Here is an 8,607-nt window from a genome sequence, read left to right on the forward strand (position 1 = left end):
TGCCATGGTGAATCCTTGCATCACTGCAAACACCATGGCAGCAGCTCCATGACAGCTCACCTGTAGTACAAGAAGGAGGAATACAGTCGTTTTTGAGAATGTATGCATGGGCGGATAAAAGATTGTGTGGGTAGCAAACTGGGGGATATCAGAGTGTGGGTGGGTGGGGGGGTCTAAGACTGTGTTTATATATGTGTGTGTGTGTGTGTGTGTGTGTGTGTGTGTGTGTGTGTGTGTGTGTGTGTGTGTGTGTGCGTGTGCGTGTGCGTGTGCGTGTGCGTGTGCGTGTGTGTGTGTTACACCGGCTTCCATTACTTCCTGGATTGAGTAACAGCTGATCTTTGTGAGAGACGTCATCCAGCCATCGCTCAGCAGAGGAGCAGCAGACGAACACCACAAATGCCAATGGACAGTAAGCAGAGACACACTGTCATACCTATGGCAGCACCGCAGGTCCAAAGCTATTAACATAATTCTAAATAATAGCATGTTTCCCTCCCCCCCGCCAACTGTCAATGATACTACTGACGTATATAAGTACTATATGGCCAAATGACACTCATCCCCGACCCAAACGCTGACCCCGCCCCCTTGGACCACAGGCACAGAGAAAGTTATCCCAGATTATTATCCATCCACTGCTAAATTCACTTTTGAAGAAGTAGATAAAGTTATTTCCCACCTGCCAAATAACAGTGCCAGTGGATACGATGGGGTGACATACGAGACCATCAAAGCCAGAAAACCCCAGTCGACCCAAATACTAACATATTTACTTAACACCTGTCTGATTAATGGAAAGGTGCCAGGATCATGGAAGGGGGACCTCATCCATAGAATACCTAAGAAGGACAACATTCCAAGCGACCCATCCACATGGAGAGACATCTCTCTCCTTCCCACTGTCTACAAAATCTTAAGAAATGTCTGTTTGGCCTCATCCTCCCATGGCTTGTAGACACAGGGATCCTCTCACCCAAACAAAAAGCTTACGTAGACAGACAGGGGATGAACGAGCATGTGTTCTGCCTTAAAACTGGAGTTGATGATTTTAAACATGAATCATGTAAACGTTATACTGTGTTCCTGGATTTTAGAGATGCCTTTGTAACACTATCCCACAAAATGATGCTGAGTGCACTGGAGGAGGTCCATCAACCTCAGCCCTTTGTAGACATCATAACGGATGGACATAAGGGATTTTTCCTGCAGGTGATCTGTGGACACCAGCTCACAGAGCCCATGCAGCTCCAGGTTGAGATTAAAACAGGCTGCCCCTGGAGTGCAGTGAACTTCATCCTTGCCATTAACCAGTGGCTCAAGTGGCTCTGTCAGTGTGCACCTCCTGATATCAGATCCCAAAACCCTGTTCAGGTTTACGCTGACTATATCGAGTTGTCCTCAAGAGACGAGAGTGTCATACACAACATGCTGGCCAGAACAGATGAAGTTCTTCACTGGTCAAAGCTGGAGGTGAAGCACACCAAGTGTGCAGCTCTTTATGAGCGACGCAGCAGAGGCAACCACTGGTATGAAGCCAAATCTGACAAATCACCCTCCTTCACAATAATTGGACAGCCTATCAGGGTCTACTCACGCCACGAGCCGTTGACCTATCTTGGCCATAACATCAACATTGCGGGTGAGTGGGGGGAGCAGGCACAGGAGCTACGTTGTGCCTGTAAGAACAGAATCGATCTAATTGATTCCTCCCCACTCCCTGTAGTCATGAAACTGGACGCTATCAGAGAGGTGGCCCTGGCAAAGGTACAACACCTCTTTGCAAACGTCCACATCCTGCAAAATGTCTTACAGGACATGAACAATAAAACAGTGCAGGCTGTCAGAAAATGGCTAGAGCTGAACTCACACTCTACCCGGGATCTTATCTTCCTCTCGCATAAAGGGGGGGGGGGCTGGGTGTTCCAAACGCGGAATGGGTATCCACTGCTACCAGGCTGACACACCTCTTCAGCATGCTCAACAATGATGATGCCACTGTCAGAGAGTTGCCAGAGCTTCCCTCCTGCTGGACCTCAGGAAGAGGGAAGTCCCTCTGGCCAAAGCAGGCCAGGACAGCTTAGGCTTTGGGAGGAAAAGCAGCAGGAAACTGGACACACAAGCTGCAGGCTTTAGAGTTCGGTCAGACTGGCCGGACCTAAATGACCTGTGCAACAGAATGACAGTCAAACTGGAATGGACACAACACAACTCACACACAGCACCACAGGCATCTGATGCAGTTGTCACCGACGAGGCACAACACACACTGCAGAACACAACAGCAAGGAGATTCCTTCTTAACATAAAAAAAAAAAAAAAAACAGAGACCAAACAACACTGGATTTGACTTAGAATGCAGGGAAAGCTAGCATGCCTAGACTTTGCCGACCACTCTGCTTCCCACTCCATGTACAGAAATGCTGCTGTTGGGGAGGACACCCTCTGTTTCACTGCCAAAGCTAGACTGCAGGTGCTACCTACCAAATACATTCTGGCATTATGGTACCCTGCACACCACCATCCACACTGTATAATGCACTCTGGCCATCAACTTGAATTAGTTCCCCATATTGTGAATGGCTGTAATATGTACAAAGGACTGTATATTGCATGCCATGACCGACTTGTCTATCTGATTTCCAGCAATGTTAAAGAAGTATTTCTAGAAAATGTGACCATGTACAAACATTCACGCATCATGCCGGAATGGTTTAACAGCTCTATTGAAGTGTTTTGTTAACATCCCAAAGACCCCTGATTTTGTGTTTTTAAACAGAGACGCCAGGGAAGTGCTCTCACTTGAGATAGGCTGGGTGTTTGATCTGTACATGGGAATTGCTTTCAACGATAAAATCGTTAAATACCAGCCCATTCTGGAAATACTAAGTGACCCAGGCTACCAATGCAAGCTAATGGTGTTTATTTTGGCAGCTTGTGGCATGTCCACAACCGTGTTTTCAGTGGGTTAAGGCTGGCAGGGCTCTCCAGCAGAAAATCTAAACAATTAGCAAAGTTCTGCTCCATATTGGCAGTGATAGGCAGTCTGGCAGTGTGACGCAGGAGATGTTTTTTGTACCCTTGAACAAAGACCAATCTCATCTCTGAACTATTTGAATCCTGTCTTTTGCAATGTGATTGGTTCATTAAAATAAAGGATTGTGTGATTGTGTGTATGCGTGTGTGACGGCCGGTGTTTGGACCCCACCAGGACATTCAATTGACAGAGCAATGGTTTATACAGTGAATCTAGCATTACTACCTTCATTATTTACCAAAGACTTAATTTGAATCTAACTCACACACCAGAATAATTATGTAATCTATACTTTTCCATGTACAGGCCGGAGTCAAGTCAACTAGAGAGAGGGACCGAGAGAGAGAGAGAGAGAGAGAGAGAGAGAGAGAGAGAGAGAGAGAGAGAGAGACAGAGAGAGAGAGAGAGAGAGAGAGAGAGAGAGAGAGAGAGAGAGACAGAGAGAGAGAGAGAGAGAGAGAGAGAGAGAGAGAGAGAGAGAGAGAGAGAGAGAGAGAGAGAGAGAGAGACAGAGACAGAGACACACACAGAGGTTGGTGGTTGAACTTGGCGGCACCCGGCTGCGACCGTGTCATCGACAAAGAGGGTGAGACCGAGCGGAACAAAACCTGAAACACAACAGAAAACATCCACATTTTTTCTTAAGAAGTAATTACATGCAAACCACCCAGGCGTGTGTGCATGGTGGTACTGCGAGACTTCTTCTTTGTGTTTGTTTTGTTATGGATCTCTGCGTGGTTGAAAGGTGGGTCGGCTGGCTGGGTTCTCGTTCAGTGAGAGAGCAGGATTGTTGTTGAATAGAGCTAGAGTGGTTAATGGTGCATCGCTGGGACAAAGTCTAATCTGATATACTTTTGCTGTAGGGAGTTTTCAGAGTTATTCTCTGAGTACTATATATGTTCAATAATAATTATATACTGCCGCTGACTACCATTAACAATTTTATACTGTTACCACTATTAACACTTACATACAGTTACATTTACCATTAACACTTTTATACTGCAACAACTACCATTGACATGTTCATACCGTTACTTGTACCATTCATACGTACTACTTGCTTCAAATACGAGATCGAATTATCTAGTTCTTGACATTTTGTATGATTATGCAAATAAATAAAATAAATAGTGTTTAAAAATATGAATGCAGTCAAACTGTGTGATAAGGAATACAACGTCTTAAGACTGACTCATCAACAACAACAGAGCTAGTGTACCTGAAGCCACACACACACACACACACACACACACACACACACACACACACACACACACACACACACACACACACACACACACACACACACACACACACACACACACGCACATTCAAGCACACACAAACACACACACACGCACACACACAGACAGTAGGATCAGCTTGTATATCAGCAGCAATGATGTTTACAGCCAACCAACAGATTAACAACACTGTGTGTGTGTGTGTGTGTGTGTGTGTGTGTGTGTGTGTGTGTGTGTGTGTGTGTGTGTGTGTGAGTGTGTGTGTGTGTGTGTGTGTGTGTGTGTGTGTGTGTGTGTGTGTGTGTGTGTGTCTGTCTGTCTGTCTGTCTGTCTGTCTGTCTGTCTGTCTGTCTGTCTGTCTGTCTGTCTGTCTGTCTGTCTGTCTGTGTGTGTGTGTGTGTGTGTGTGTGTGTGTGTGTGTGTGTGTGTGTGTGTGTGTGTGTGTGTGCGTGTGTGGAGTTGAGGTCTCTATTTCACACTATTTAAGTGATTTTTACAGAAGCTTGCATCCAAAGTGATTTACTTGGAATTAATCTCCCATTGAAAGCTATAATGATGATGACGCATATAAATAAAAAGGTCAGCATCTTTTGTATAGATTCAAGTTCGGTGTACTGAACTGCTATATGCTAATATTTTATGTAGCTTTTCTAAATTAATCCCTGATCGCTGTCTCACCGTGTGAGTCACGGTCAAAGTCTAGAATTGCTGTATGATCAAATTAGATTTGATACGATGATAGCTTAGATGTGGCTAACCGTTGGAACTACACAACCACCTGCATGTTGGTTGAGAATCACAATTTAGGAGTTAATCAGGTTTGTTTGGCAGTAGAGGGACATTTGGGGCTTGAATCACATGCATTATTTAAGAAACAAAACGAAAAACCAACATTAATCCTGGTCAGTTACAGGATAAGCGTTTGTTTTTCGTTTGTTTAAATAATGTACTGCAAAACAAATCAGCAACAAACCAAAAACTCAACACTGTGTGTATTATTCAGTAGGTCCGCCAGTGCATGTTAAGGTTCCAGAAGTTTCACACAACTGTTCAGCATTCAAAAAGCAATTCACTGTAATGTATCTTTCCATTGGTTGCGCCTGTGAGTTTTTCTCATCTGAATCTGCTGTCCTTAAAGACAACTAGACAAGAGGACATAAACACAAAAACAAACATAGCCAGTGGTGCCCATTGCAGAGTAAATATATGTTGGTTTTTGGTTATAATCATCATCAAAGGGAAAATCGTAATCAAGTTACTAATTTTGTTTATTAACATATATTTAATTGAATTCAGTTATTTAGCTGTGTATTGCATTGGAATGCAGATCAACTCTACTCCTGTGTGATTCATTGTCAATGAGGTTGACATTGAAGGAACATTCATCAACGGGGATGCAACCCAACACTTCCAAGTCATCCCTTCATGTAAAGCTCTCATCGAAAGCGTTCATCAATCTATTCTAAAGCAACAGTGAACCAAAATCCACACCTCTCACATTACACCTCCTATATACTGGCTGCATATTTGCCTAGCCGTTCACAGGGAGGTAGCATAGGGTTTGCAACCTTGCATCGCAGAATGTCATGGAATGTGTTTCAAGCCTCACACACATCAATCACATCAAATCAGCTGGATGATCACCAACACACACACACACACACACACACACACACACACACACACACACACACACACACACACACACACACACACACACACACACACACACACACACACGCACACACACACACATACACACACTTGTAGACTGTGATCTTCAGACAAGCCCATTCTCTCAATCAAGCCCACCATGGAAACCTTTAATGCCAGTGGACTCTGACTGGATGTTGAATGAAACAAAGACTCTGGTAAGAAATGAACCCCCCACTGGGCTACATCTAATTATATTAATGTTAGGCTCTTTCTCACGTGTGAAATCGATTAGCAAGTATGCCGAATTCTAAGAACATGCTCTGGGCACGACACTTCAGGGTGATAAATGTTCTGTGATTCAATCAGACCAGCCTTCAGCCCATCAGCAGATATTTCTTTCCTCTCTCCTGCAGTGTGTATTTCTTATTGCATGCTGCTCCTCACCTCAATTCACTGGCAGAACTGGCCCATAAAGAACCCAGCCTCTCTCTCTCTCTCTCTCTCTCTCTCTCTCTCTCTCTCTCTCTCTCTCTCTCTCTCTCTCTCTCTCTCTCTCTCTCTCTCTCTCTCTCTCTCTCTCTCTCTCTCTCTCCCTCTCTCTCTCTCTCTCTCTCTCTCTCTCTCTCTCTCTCTCTCTCTCTCTCTCTCTCCCTCTGCTTTCCTTTGTAGCTTTATCCTCCTTGTGTTCCGTCTCTCCCTTCTCCTCCTTTATTCTCGCCGGCTCTCGCAGCCCTCGGGGACCTGACGGGGAGTCCACACAGGAGAGTAATAATCTCGCCCCAGCTCAAATGTCAAGCACTCCTGCCTGCGTCTAGACACACACACACACACACACACACACACACACACACACACACACACACACACACACACACACACACACACACACACACACACACACACACACACACACACACACACACACACACACACGTGCACTACACGCTCACAAGAGCACAAACAAATACCAACACGTATCCTTAACATTCACACATAATCGTATTCCCCTCTCTCCCTCTTAACCCATTCTCTTTCCATCAACAACCCCCACCTGCTCTTTCTTCACTTTTTCTATCCTGGGCCACTGCCTTATCTTGTCCTCCACCCACTCTTCCTCTCTTTTGTAATTCCTTCTCTCTCTGCTGGCTCTCAAATCACTTTTGGCTACCTGTCCCTTCCTCTTCTCACCCCTCGCCAAAGCCTTTTAAAAAGGCATCACTTTCTTTTCTATCCTTGACATTTCAATGGAACAGACAAGGCCACACTTAGTTGGTCTGTAGCACCCCATTAATCCAGGAAACCTTGTGATCCCAATTGGGGGAGGTTTGGGCTGCAGGTTAGCAGTTTCACACTTTGAATCTACAGGGCAATAGGGGCCGGGGTGAGCTTCATGCATGCAGGGTTCCGGTTCATCGCCCAAGGTAAAGAATAGTCTGGTATGTATGATGCTGCAGGAGGAATGGATGTGTAGGTGATGTTGGAGGGGTGCAGTGTAGAGGCATTATGTGGTTGGAGTGGTGGTGTTGGTTGCATTGGTTCCCTGGAAAGAAGGTCCCACTTCCCTGTTTCTCCTCAAGGTTTCTCCCTTGATAACTACAGGAAATTCTCCTTGACCTTCAGAGGGCCGAGGGTTAGGGGGGGGGTTGTATAACATGGAGCATTTAATGCCCTTTGAGACAGAGGCTGTAATTCAGAGAGATTCTGTGAGAAACGAAAATGGACTTCACTTCTTATCTATTATGTTAATTAGATGCTTATGGGACAAAATTGTCTCCCAAATTATGCAGTCCATCACAAAAACTCAAAAAGCCTGTAAAGACCAAACTTTGCTGTGAAAATTGTAACACTTTCAAACTGTTAATTTGTTTAAACTCAAAACCGACTCTTGCAAAAAAAAAGAAAAGAAAATCATACTGTGATTGATTTTGGAAACATGGTAAGCTTCTCTTAAATTGATTGCATGCTTTGGTTTTTCCTCAACCCCCCCCCCCCCCCCCCCCCCTCATTTGCTTTGAATAAAAGTGTCTGCTGAATGAAAAATAACCTTTCTGCCTACTTGCCTCTGGGCAGGCATGATGCAGCAGGCACTGGTAAATGCTAGCCCCCCTGCTTCAGCAGCAGCCAGACATGCTGTGCCGTGTTGCCCAGTGGGCCAGGACCTGCCCTCCACATGTGCACCAGGACCCCTGCGGCCTGGCCATCTGGTGTCTGTGGCAACGCAAGGGCCAGGAAACCATTGTAAACTGAAGAGACAAACACACACACGACAAAAGTGGAAAGAAGCAGAGGTTTGCCATTAGTCTCTACATGGCTGTTTAATTCCTCCCAACCATAATGCCCTCTTCCTCCTAAAAGAGAGATGGAAGCCAGATTGGATGCACCCATTTCAGGATCTCCAATTACTGCTTGGTGTTCACCTCACCAGAATATTGAAAACCCTCTGGATGACTGTTTTAGTCCTTTTTGTGATATGCGATGATAACACAGAGCTAGTATATATATATATAGTATATGTCAGTCAATGATGGGTGTCACAGATCTGGCGGTGTGTGCCAAGAGAGTGTGAAAGAAGACCAGAGAAAGTTAGGGCCATTAGCGATGTACATGGACAGTCAAGGCCACAGCGACCACTTCAACCACGTCCTACGATCGTCACCCTGTCACACA

This window comes from Gadus morhua, chromosome 3, assembly GCF_902167405.1.
Source record: "Gadus morhua chromosome 3, gadMor3.0, whole genome shotgun sequence".
Classification (NCBI taxonomy): domain Eukaryota; kingdom Metazoa; phylum Chordata; class Actinopteri; order Gadiformes; family Gadidae; genus Gadus; species Gadus morhua.